Raw genomic sequence first — 14,089 nt, 5'->3', positions numbered from 1 at the left:
ATCTTTTACAAATTAACTGAAGTATAAGTTCTATTCAAACCAATACTAAAAGTTTTTGGGAAATACGTTTTATAATTAATCATTTACTGCGAGACTTATATTTCCAATCGGGTATTGGAAGACAAAATAATATCGGATGATATACTTGGAGAGGCCTGCTACGAATTATTTCTGAAAACAAAGGTAGGTGTGTTATACACCATTGTGTCGATGAAACAATTTGGATTTACGGCATAGCAAGTTTTCGTAGGCAGAATTTCACGTTCGAGTGACATTTTTCAAAAAGGCGAGTTATGTACCTTGCTATATAACTTGTTCTATATTAATGTTTGAAGGGGAAAAAGTTGAGACAAGTGCCTGTGGTTTATTAACAAACGGTAACTTTTACATCTTGACGACTAGTTTTTCTTTTCAATCCTGGTATCTAAAATTTCATTTCTACATTACAAAATGAGAAATATTGGAAACAGATATAACTGATTGTTTATTTTCTAGCTGTCAAAAGATTAGAAGTTTTATTAAAATTCACATTCTGAATAAGCATATTGATTGCAGAACAACATGGACCAAAAGACGAAAAAGAAAGTTCTGGAGATTTATTTATTTTCGTACCACAAAACAGGTTAATTTTTTGGCTAAACCTTGTTACGTTTAATTTGTCTTTTCTATATGTTGTGTTTTGTTTTTGTCGTTGAACTGTTTGACATACAAAAGTATGGTAACCCTATAAATGGTGTAAAGATCCAGAGAAGAAAATTACGTGAACGCGTCTGAAACTTTTTGTAGATGCTTATATCAAAGTATATTACATTCCATATTTTCAACTCTATTTAACGTCAATTCGTAAATAAATATACAATTTACCAGCATTTTTTGTTGATGCTTAAATTGAAGTATATTACACATGTTACATTCAATAGTTTCAACTGTATCTAATGTTCATTCCTAAAAATTATACAATTTACCAGACTCGATTTTCGTCTACATTAGACTCATCTGCAGCGCTCAATTCAGAACAGTTCAGCATGGTATATTTTGCTCATTTATTCAGTAGATTCAAAGAAAGAAGTATATGTTATGCGAAGAATGGCATATTTTTTTATTTGTTCTTTGGATAGGTAGTTTTATTTGAGAGATATCAAAACAAATATTTTAAATACAATGATATAAAGCAAAAAAAAGAGACAAATGCAAGTGGAAAAATACTGTTGAAGGCTGCACTTTGACTTGTAACGGTTTACTTTTTACAAATTGTGTTAAATGAAAAGTTTTCTCATTTACACGCACAGCACACCTTCTTATATATATATTCATATATATATACAAGGTATAATTTGCAGATGTCACTACCCATAAGCAGACATATACATCAATGTTTGCCGTAAGATTGCCAGAAAGTTTAAAATAATAAAGAATGTTTGCCGCAAGATTGTAGAAAACTGTGACCATTCTATATATTTGCCAGAACTTACAGGAATTACACAATATTGATTGGGCATGCCTAGTTAGCACTACCTGGATGCTAACAATTTGAAATTGTGACTTGGTCATGTTGGTTGTGTTTGGAAATGCATTTCACATATATGGAGGCATTTTGGTTCAATGATATGGGATAATCAGTATGTACAATAAACTCATCATAGATACCAGGACTAAATTTTGTATATACGCCAGACGCGCGTTTCGTCTACTAAAGACTCATCAGTGACGCTCGAATCCAAATTAAAAATTTAAAAAGCCAAATAAAGTACGAAGTTGAAGAGCATTGAGGACCAAAATTCCTAAAAGTTTTGCCAAATACAGCTCAGGTAATCAAATGATTCATAGAACTTCATGTTTTAATGAAATAATTAATGTTATCATCATACATATTTAAGTAAGCAACTATATAGACATGTATATGTGATTGAAAAACTTAAGCTATTATAAGTTTGAATAAGTAACTGATGTACTGCACCATCATGATCATGTTTATTAAGATTAAGTTAAATTCTGTTATGCAATTATTACCTAGCTTTATAGTCTCAATACACATTTGAGATTTTACCTTGTTCATTTTGTAATACAGGTATATTATTTCATTTCAGAATGACTCCTGCCCCTTTGTCAAATGCATGTATGTATTCCCTTAAAGCTCATGAGTTTGCAAGAATTCTTTCAATGACTGTTTGTATAAAGAAAGGAATTGACTTTTTAAAAATGTGGCTGTGTAATTTGAAAGAGATAAATGACATTAGTATATGAGTAGTTCCTGCAAGTTTGCAACAAACCATGCCGCAAGCTTGCGGCAAATCTAATTTGCATAATTATGTTTGCAGCAAGCTTGCCGGTAAAATGGTTGCGACAAGTTTGCAGCAAACGTAAAAATGTTTGCCGCAGGGCTTTTTTTCGGTAAGGGATGTCCTTGGCAAGCAGCTTGAATTGATAAATATTTCATGCATGGCAAGTACTAGCACATGTTAACATGTAAATGTTGTTAGGAACGTGTAATAGTAGTTGTAGACACGTAAGTATTGTTATGAACATGTTGATGTAATTATGAACTTGTTAATGTGGTAATGGACTTGTTAATGTGGTTAAGGACATGTTAATGTGGTTAAGAACATGTTATTGTGGTTATGGACTTGTTAAGGTGGTTATGGGCATATTGAAGTGGTTATGTACGTGTTATTGTAGTTATGGACACGTAAGTGTGGTTATGGACATGATAATGTAGTTATGGACATGTTAATGTGGTTATGTTCATTTTAATGTTGTTATGGACATGTTAATGTGGTTATGAACGTGTTATTGTAGTTATAGACACGTAAGTGTGGTTATGAACATGTTAATGTGGTTATGGACATGTGTATGTGGTTATGGACTTGTTAATGTGGTTGTGGATATGTTAATATGGTTATCGCCATGTTAATATGGTTATAAATATGCCATGTGGTAACATATATTTCAATGTGGTTACAAACAAGTTAATCTGATTTTAGACGTGTTAATGTGGTTATGGACATGTCAATGTGGTTCTGGGAATGTTAATATTGTTCTGGACATGTGTTAATGTGGTTATAGACATGTTGATGTGGTTATGAACATGTAAATATGGTTATAACCATGTCCTGTTTAATCTAAGACTATAACGTCAAGTTGAGTTTATTAACCTTCTATTGCATACATTCAATTAGCAGAGGACACTATAATTATGAAAAGAAAATACCAGTCTATACTGTTACTTCTACATTCTGTATCCTAAGAAGAAAAGGAGTAATCATCATTTTTAAAATCTTGGGCAGTACGCTTGCAGTAGATTGAGCAGTTTCAAATCGAATATAGATATAACAAGATGTTATATGAGTGCCAGTAAGCCAACACTCCATCCAAGTCATAATTTGTAAAAGTAAACCGTTATAGGTCAAAGTACGGTTTTCAACACGGAGCCTTGGCTCACACCGGACAGCAAGCTATAAAGGGCCTCCAAAAATGAATACTGTGGATTCATTTTTATTCGTGATATACCAATTTTCGTGGTTTTCGTGGGACACAGCAAACCACGAATTTAAGAATTCAACGAAGAAAATCCAGACAAATGTGAAATGAATCGGATGTTTACTACCGGTTATCGTTTGCAATACTAGTGCAGTGTTGATTCGGGACAAACATGATAACAAAACACGTGTTTTAAATAAAATAGAAAAGTATTTTGATTACCTTTATTCATATACTAGTATTGTACTTTCATTTAAACATTTTAACACACATTACATACAAGTACATATAATAAATAAAATACACACAACAGCACATTTGCACACATACTTTTAACAATCTTTTACAAGACTTTAGTTCACATACATACAATGTCACTCAGTACGAAACAAAGCACTAGATACATGTAGAGTGTTATAATGTCAAGTGTACAATAAACCAGCTTTACGGAAGCCAGACTTGATTTGGTCAGTACGGGTGGAAATGATCTGAAGTGTTGAAACTTCTGGGCATGAATTGGTTTCATGACGGACGTCTTCAAATCTACAATGACCTTTGGTGCACGTTCACTGGTGATGTCTTCTTGATGGTTTGGCTGTTGCACTACTTGTGCTGAGTAGGAGTCATGGAAGTTAGGTTTTAATTGTTCTTTATATTCACGGTTTACAGATATGTCTAACGGCTGTAGTTTGTCAGTACAGGCTGCAGGCACAAACAAGGGAATAATGTCATTTTTCTTTAAGTGGCTTAGTAGCTTTTTTCCTGTGTGGGCTCTGTAAACATCAAAGATAGCTACGGCTTTCTAGTTTTTCTGAGAAAGAGGAAGATCTTCAATAATACCCTCTACGTAAGGCAAGATGACTTTATCTACAAAACGGATCATTGTGTCTTCGTTGCTCCAATGTGTCTCGGTACTTGTAACATCCCAGTTGTCTGGAAAATCGACACATTTAGTTAAGCTACGGTCTGTTTTACCCTGGTAGATTAGCTGAGGTGGCAATAAGGACCCATTCATAGATGTTGCAAGAAGAAGTGTTATTTGACGTTTGTCATCAATACCGGTGATTGGTACCTGTTGGGAGCCCTGTTGCTCCATTTTCCAGTCGCCGCCTGGTATCAGCTGACACCCAGTCTGGTCCCAGTTAATCACAAGAGAATCAGGAATGCTGTGTTGCTTAATGACTGTGCGGCCTTTTTTACGTACTCCTGTTTAATGTCGTCGAAATCAGCTGGTAGATGTTTTACACCCTTGGTTCCCTTACGCTTAACGAAGCCCATGCGGCGGAGAACGGAAATAGCGTAGGTCTTTGTGATGTTGATATGCCCGCCATACTTTTGAGCTTGTGAACTTTGTCACGACGGCCTTAGCTGCTGCCATAACGATGCGTGAGTTGATGACTCCGCCGTTCTTACGAAAGTTAAGGATCCATTGTTGAACATCGTTATCTATGTTATCAAGTAAGACAGGATTTCCACGTGGCGATCTTGGTAAAACTTCTTTTTCAATTTAAAGTATAAATGATAATATAAATCATGACAAAATTGTATGTAGTGGGGACCAGAATCTTTCATAAGATGCTGCTCTATTATTTTTGTTTGCAATATAAAATTCATTAGATTGGTATTGTTTTATTCTGAATTTAAGTCCTATAAAACTAGGAGCTATATTTCTTAACTTACATCTAAAGATGTAGTTTTTAGCTATAATTATTAACAAATTTACAAACAAACTCTTAGTAATAAATCCCAATAAAATTTCTGTCTTACTGATGCTGAAATGCTCATCAAATAATTTAATTTTCTGAAAAAAAGGACAACCAAAAAGTGTATGTAACATTACAATCATAAAATAAATGTTCTATTGTTTCCTCTTCCTCATTACAGAAGGTACATAGACTTGTTTCCTTTTGCTTAATTCTATATAAAAATGTATTAGTAGGTATAATTCTATGTAATATTTTATATTGAAAATTCTTTAAATATGTATCCCTACAACATCTTTTCAAAAGAAAAAAAATACTTAGACCATTCTGAGATTTCAGAATTTGTTACATCCTCCCATTTTAAAAATTTCTCATATGGGAGTATGCATATTTTATCTACAAGATCTCTGTATACAAATTTTAACTTCTTATTTTCGAAGATCGTTTTAGAAAATGCATCAAAAGGAACAAAATTTTCTAAGTTCAAATCACAATAATCTTTGATGTATTTGTCTTACTTGTTGGAATGTTAATATTGATTTACTTTGACTATCTACAATGTCCGTTATAAACTGTATACCATATAACTTCCATTTCATATAAACAGGGTATTCAGATATTGGTATAAAGTTTAAAATATCCAATGACAAAATTTCTGGAGCACCTTTGTATAAGGCTTTGCCATGTGTAGACATTCAAATATGTCTTTCCAAAATGGATTTTTTAAGCGATTAGAAATTTCTTTAATCTTATCCTTTTGTAATGTAAAGACTCTTTCACCATCTAACTGTTTTAGTTCTGCTAGTAATAAATTCTGCCAAGTACCATCTGAATTTGATAAAAATCTCTTTACCCAAGATAATTTAAGATATGTACAGAAAGATTGCAAATGCACCATATCTAATCCTCCCTGTGAAAAATCTGCAATAAGAGTACTACGCTTTACTCTATCAGTTTTACCATTCCAAATGAAATTAAAAAACATAGCACTCAGCTCATTTAATTGTGAGTGAGGTAAATTTGGCAGGGCAGTCAACAAATGAATCAGTCTCGGCAATGCCAGAGTCTTAATTACAGTAATTTTACCTAGTAATGTTAATTTTCTATGTTGCCAGCTTTTTAGTATAGCTGAAACCTCTTTGATCTTTTTTCTAAAATTAATATCAAGAATACTTTTTAAATCAAGCGAAAAATCTATTCCTAAAAGTCTAAAGTTTGTGTGTGACCACATAAGATTGTAATTAGGACACAATATTTGATCAGAATATTTTTTGTTACCAATCCAAACAGCTCTTGTCTTTGATTTGTTCATTTTCAATCCAGATAACAAATAAAAAGAATCAAAACAATTGAGGCTTTCTTGTAGTGATGTCTCACTACCATCTAAAGTTAGAAAAGTATCATCTGCATACTGACTTAAAAGTGTTTGTTTTTCATCAATGAGGATACCGTGAATTTTGGGGTTTGACTTAAGTTTCAACGATAATAACTCTACACCAATAACAAACAAATAAGGGGAGAGCGGGTCACCTTGTCTGCAACCTCTCTCAAGATTGAAAAAATTTGACAAATTGCCATTGTTGATTACACAACTTTTAGCACTTTTGTAGAGAGTCTCGAACCATCTGCACATCGAAGGACCAAAATTAAAACTTTTTAATGCTTTTTGTAAAAATACCCAGTCAACAGAGTCAAATGCCTTTTTAAAATCAACTAATAAAAGTAAGGCGCTCATGTTGTGATATTCAAGATAATGCATCAAATCATACAATAATCTAGTATTCTCCCCAATGAATCTCCCCTTGATAAATCCCTTTTGAGTGTCACTTATAATAAATGGTAATACAGACTTAACTCTGTTTGCTATAGCTGCAGAAGCTATCTTAATGTCTGTATTTAATAGGCTGATAGGTCGCCAATTACCAATATATCGCTTATCTTTTCCTTCTTTTGGTATACAAGTTATGACACTTTGATATTGAAAATCTGAAAAAAGTCCAGATTCATATCCATAGAATAATGATCGATAAACAAATGGTCCAAGATCTCTCCAAAAGAATTTGTAAAACTCGACAGTAAATCCATCGCTTCCTGGGGATTTCCCATTTTTCATCTTACTCAATGCTATAGCACATTCCTCATATGTTAGGTTACCCTCACACAGGTCATGTTGTTCCTGTGTGAGGGCAACATCATGAGAAAAAAAGCTTTCACTTGAACAATCAATTTTTCTCTTTGAATATAATTTTTTATAAAAGTTATGTTGTTCTGAGAGAATCGTGGATTGGTCAGATATATGATTACCCTGATCACCAATCATTTCAACCATTGTCTTCTTTATAAAATTTCTCTTTTTCTAATTTTAAAAAGTATTGGGAACATTTTTCACCATTTCATGCCAGTTTGCCCGGGACCGTAATAGTAAACCCTCTATCTTCTGTTCTCTCATGGATTCTAACTCCACTTTTTTATCATTTAAATTGGTCTGTACAGCTTCAGTAGGGGCTGTATTCATAATAATATCTAAATTTTTTATATCTTCTTCAAGTTTCAGAGTAGCTCTTTTTTCTTCTTTTGATTTAGATATACTGTGTGTAATGGACAAGGATCGGATTTTCATCTTCAGTACTTCAAGAAAAAATTGTACATGAAATAGGTCATCTCTACTGTCTGAAAGATAGAACTCAGAAACAATATCCTTAATACACATCTTTACCTTTTCAACATATACAGTATCTCTCAACAACTGTGAATTAAACTTCCAATATCCCTTACCCCTTTTTATCAAACTTCTATGTCTCCACCTCCTTAAATAAGTAATAAAAACTTTAAAATATCAATCATAATTTACGTTTTTAAATTGATAAAAAATATGCATTAGAAAATAACGGTAAACAAGTTGTTATTTACCGTGTCAAAATCCAGATTTATTGCTGATTAAAAGGATTAAGGACGGGACATTGCCCTTAGGTGATATTTTTGTGACAGGAACAAGAAAATTCACACCTTTGACTTCACAAATATGTAAACAATCGTTTAATAAGGTAATACAGGTAGAAAATGTGGTTTTTTTCACATCAAATTTCGATATATTGCAGATGTAGTTTTGCTTATTCTTGACAAAAACAACACAACTTGCATTTTAATCAATATTCTGATAAAATGCCGTTTAAGCATTGTGTTTCTTTATTCTGGACAGAAACAACATTTTATCAAAATGAAAATTTACTGGCACTTGAACCTTTTATACATGATCAGCACATTAAACATACGTTATGCAAATAAAAATTATAATTAAAAATACGACCATCGACATTTTAAGGTGGTACCTAACACTACAGGGAGATAACTCTGTAAAGTCAGCTAAACGTTTTAATTACGTTGTGTTGTAAAATGAATATTAAGCTTCTCAATGATCAAAATTGGTGTTTGTCAAATTGCTATATAACCAGTGTAATTTTTCTGACAAAACGGTTGGTTCAAAATTTTTTAAATTTTTATATTTTTATTAAAGTCTCAAATTAAATACTTTGACAAAATTTTATGAAATTTAAACGAGCCAAATAAATTTTAGTGAAAGTGTTAGGTACCACCTTAAGTGCAATAATTAATGCCAATATGAAACTAAAAATAAGAATAAAATTATCTTTTTCATGTGAAAAAAACAAAGTACTAGTACTATTAAGATAAAATATTTTTTCAAAGTAGAACGTTGAAGAAATTTTCAATAAATATAATTATATTTAGCATTGAATCTAAACATTGAAAAGAAAAGGAAATATTTTTCTTTGAAAACAGATAAAAAAAAATCCCGATAGTTACCTTGTTTTTTTAATTTAAGGTAGGTGTCTCTCATGCTACGAACAGACGTCTCGCTAACTTTCTTGCTGAGGTCACTTGAAAACTTGTGTGCAACTCATGCAACGCCATTCTCGACTGAGTATCTGGCAATTTTAGCACGTGTTTCGTCATCATAATAGTTGTAGTCTCCCCGTTTGCGTTTTCTGGTTGGAGTAGTTGGAAGGTTAGTAGCAGAATTCATCGTGTCAATACCGTCTTTGGCTGCTTGGGTTACAAGAACATTACGTTGTGTACTGCATTGAGATGGATCGGGTAAGCCTGGTGTGGCAGGAGCTTTCACCTTAATACTACCAGACTTTAACCACTTTTTTTTCTATTTTTTTTATTTATAGCACTCAGATTGTTGTTGACTTTATAGAAAAAATAACGATCATATGTAAAACAATAGCACAAAATTTAACAAAACAAAATATAAAAATTAGCAGGTTATAAAAGATTTGAGTTTAGTTTAGTTGTGCATACATATGCTAAGAAAGAAGTCAAAGGATAGAGTCAAAAATAGATTACAACTTAAATGTACATGTAATAAAATTCCTATAGCAAAATCACATTTCAAACATCATTTCAATCACCTATATTAAGGTCGATCCTGATGTTGTTTTTTTTGTCAACTTTCTTATCACTGTGCATATTTTTTATTTAAATTTTATTTTTAACAAAAAGAAACTACTGTACAATATTATTTAATTGTTTGTATAAGAGTTCATCTTTATAATATTTTAACATAAGTATTTCTGATAAGTGTTCTTCTACTGGCATATATCTACAAGTCCAAATACTATGAACATATCCATAAACGGAAACAAGTCTATATCAATATTAAACAGTATACATGTATTTGTATTCATACTAAAATTTTGATAATTTTTTTTCATTTTGCATAATACTACAAACTAATGTTCTGAAATATGTTAAAGTTACACATTTTGTAAATAGATGTTCTAATGTCTCAACATGTTTATTACAATAGCTACATTTATATGTTTGCCTGTAAAACTTTCTCCTAGAGAGCCACACCCCTGTTGGCAATATCATATGTACAACTTTATAAATGAAATCTCGTATATACATATTGTTTACCATTTGTAAGTTAATCCATATATGTTGGAAATTTACATTTGGGTATAATATTTCAATCTTGTTTATAACATTGTTAAATTCTAACAGCTGTAAATAAACGTCTTTGAAACTTTTCTTATTAAGTATAATATTAATTTGATATTTCAGATATATGCATTTTAATCTTTCATATTGCCCTATAGTGACCACAGAATGTCTATACATATTTTCTGCTAATTTTGGAAGTATGGTTCTTGTAATGATTCCTATGAAATAAATGAATAATGATGTCCATACAGATGAATTTCCAGTTAAAACTTGAGTTATTCTATATAAAAGTAAGGCTTTACATTTCAATTTAATGTCAGGAACTTGTTGTCCACCATCTTTATATTGTTTGGTAATTGTTGTTCTGTATAACAGCTCAATGTTGTCCCAGAAAAAAATCATCAATCACTTTATTTATTTTCTTTATATAAAATTCACTAGGTGGATATATTCTTGCAGTATACAAGAACTTACTATTTATATAAGTGTTTAAAACTAAAACTTTATGTTTATATCGGAATTTTCTTTTTTTCCATTTGTCTATCTGTTGTATCAGTCCATAATATTTCTTTTTCCAGTTAATTTCAACTGCATTTTCCCAAACCATATTCCAAGGCCTTTAATTTCGTCTTTGATTAGTTTGTTTATACTGCCATAGTTTTTTGTATTAGGATTTCCAATTTTCAAAATTTCGGTTTTGTTTTCTTTAATTTTCGAGCCAGATACTAAACCAAATTGTTTAAATTCTTCGCATAATTTTTCATAGTCTATTAAATTTGTCGATATAATAGAACAATCATCAGCGTGTTGAAAAAGTTTTACATTTGTGTTATGATTAGGAATTTGTATTCCCTGTATATTATTGTTTCTGCGAACTTTACAGGCTAATGCTTCTATTATGACAGCATAAATACTCATACTTATTGGGTATCCTTGTCTTATGGATCTTGTAATTTCAATTTTGTCACTAAGTGCTTCATTTATAATAACCTTACTTGATATGTTAGTGTAAATGACTTCAATCCATCTTATAAAGTTTGACGGAAAATTCATCGCTCTTAACACTTGTATGATAAATTCATGTTCCCCTGATCAAAAGCCTTCTCCTGGTCAAATGAAATTAATAAACCACTTATGCCATTCAAATCCATATACTCTAATATATTTTCTATAGATAAAAGATTGTCTGATATTAATTTTTCTGGTCCTGTACCTGTTTGATTTATCATTAGTTGCCTTTGTCCACGCTTGTAAATGAACACTTTAACATCGAACGATTAAGGGAGGATTTTGACAATTCAAAACATTTTCAATGAATTACTATCTTTTGTTTAACTGTTCTTCATACAGAGATCCATGAATTTACGTATCTGAAACATTTTGGTTTAATTTTTGAAACAGCGAACCACAAATTTACGTATCCCACGAAATACCTTTTATGCTCTATCCACGAAAATAAATGAATCCACAGTAGTTTAAAACCATTCAAGCGGGAAAACCAACAGTCTAATCTATGTAAAAACTCGAGAATGAGAAACATTAATGAACCACATCAACAAATGAAAACCACTGATATAGAATGACTTGTGGGATATATATACATCAATGCGACATGAACACAAAGATAAAAATAACCAAAATGTTGATTTATATCACAGATTCGTTAAAAATAAATATTGTAAATGCATCAACAAAACAACATCATCACATAGTTATATATAGGTCAAGCATATTTGGTATGTAAATTTTCAACCACATGATCTACACTGTAACGGATACCCTTGAGGCATTATGTATATTTGACGCACTGTTTTTTTTTACTTTTTATTTTTGGTCATTACAATTAATCTAAAACGAACGTATTCAAATACAGGAGAAAGTACTAAGGTGTATAAACAAATTATGGTGTGTTAAGTTTGTAGATAATGGGCGAACAACATGGAAGCGTATATGAAATACCTATGAATAACCAGGATTCACAAACACACGCATATGAAATACCGATGAATAACCAGGATTCACAAACACACGCATATAGTACCCTGACTACAGAATGGACTAATACAACTGCTGACCTTTTTAGAGCAAGTAGAAAAAGAGATAAGATATTATTGCTCCTGATAGTACTGCAGTTTATTTGTTTATCAGTGGCTGTTGCATCCATTGTTCATTTCTATGGTAAGAAATTTTTCAATCTTTGTCTTAGAGGATAAATTGGATCTTAAAATACAATATATGTTTTTATATAAGCAAACGCTAACTTTTACATCAAAGTCCCATTTACCTTAAAGGTGACGACTAGTTTTTCTTTTCAATCTTGGTATCTAAAATTTCATTTCTGCATTACAAAATGAGAAATATTTGAAACAAAAAAACTTAATTAATTGATTATCTTCTAGCTGTAAAAAGTTTAGATATTTTATGAACATTAGCATTCTAATTAAATGTATTGATTGTAGAACATGGATCAAAAGACGAAAAAAGAAGTATACTATTGATTATTTCTGGGTACATTAATTTTCGTACCATAAAACAAGTTACTTTTTCATGCTTTTCTGGCTACGTTGTTAGCTCACCAGAAACTGGTTTTTTATGCTTAAATCAAAGTATATTACATTCGATAGTTTATATTCTTCTAATGTCAATTCGTTATAATTGATAATTATAATTTGGTACACCCAGGAACATGTATATTGTTAGATATACTGTTCCTAGGTACAGCAGACTCGATTTTCGTCTACATAAGACTCATAAGTGGCGCTCAATTCAGAACAGTTCAGCTTGATATATTCCGTGCATTTTTTCAATAGATTCAAGGAAAGGTGTAAATGTTTTGCTTTTGGTATTCAGATAGGTAGTTTTATTTGAGGTACCAACACATATATTTTAAATACAATGATATAAAGCAAAAAATGGACATATGCAAGTTAAAAATACTGTTGAAGGCTGCACTTTGACTTGTAACGGTTTACCTTTTGCAAATTCTGTTAGATGGAAAGTTTTTTTCATTGACACGGATGTAGCACACCTTTATATATATATATATATATAAACATAAACAAGGTATAATTTGCAGTTGTCACTATACATAGGCAGACATATACATATATTACTTTACCGTTATTGTATGCTTCACAAAATAGATTAGCATCCTGTAATTATACTGAAGAGATAAGTAGATGATCATTTCTTTACACTTAAAATAATACCTTGTTTATTGTATCAGATATCCTTGTTTAATTTCTACGAGAAGGTAAAACCTCCCGAAACAAAAGCTTATTTTCATAAGCTATAGTTAAAAGAGGGGATAAGGTCTTTGTGCAATGCTGGGCGGTGTTGTAGAAGTTAGAAATGAAAGTGCAGGTTCCAGCCCCGTTCGAAGAGGTTACTAATCAAATCTTCTCTAACATCGTTATGTTGATTTTCTAGGCACTTTATATGTATGTATTAATTCATATAATTATAAACAAGTGTCAATACTTAATCTGGGTGTATATAAAAGTTAAACATGTTCTTTCTAACGGGACCCATTTATGTTACATGCTTAGAACTATTAATGCTATATTTATAATAGATTATGTCCTTTTGCATGCAGCTTGTATTGATAAATATTACATGCATGACAAGTACTAGCACATGTAAATGTGGTTATGAACGACGTGTTATGGACATGTATATGTAGTTCAGGGGTATAGAAAAAAATGACAGAACTTTCTTATACTTTGTCAAAATGAAGATTTTACTAGGGGTTTTTTTTCAAAACAATGATAAAAAGTAAGGGTCACCGCGCTATTTTTCACGGTACGAGTCGTTTAAAATTGCCAAAATTGGCTTAAATTGTTCATGAAAAAAAACCATTTTTGTGCATATATATTTTAAGAAAATAAAAAGAAAAAATGGTGTCACTAAACTTGTTTTCTTGCTATAAGTAAAAAATGAAA

This window comes from Mytilus galloprovincialis, chromosome 11 (assembly GCF_965363235.1).
Source record: "Mytilus galloprovincialis chromosome 11, xbMytGall1.hap1.1, whole genome shotgun sequence".
Classification (NCBI taxonomy): Eukaryota; Metazoa; Mollusca; class Bivalvia; order Mytilida; family Mytilidae; genus Mytilus; species Mytilus galloprovincialis.
This window is presented reverse-complemented; position numbering follows the sequence as displayed.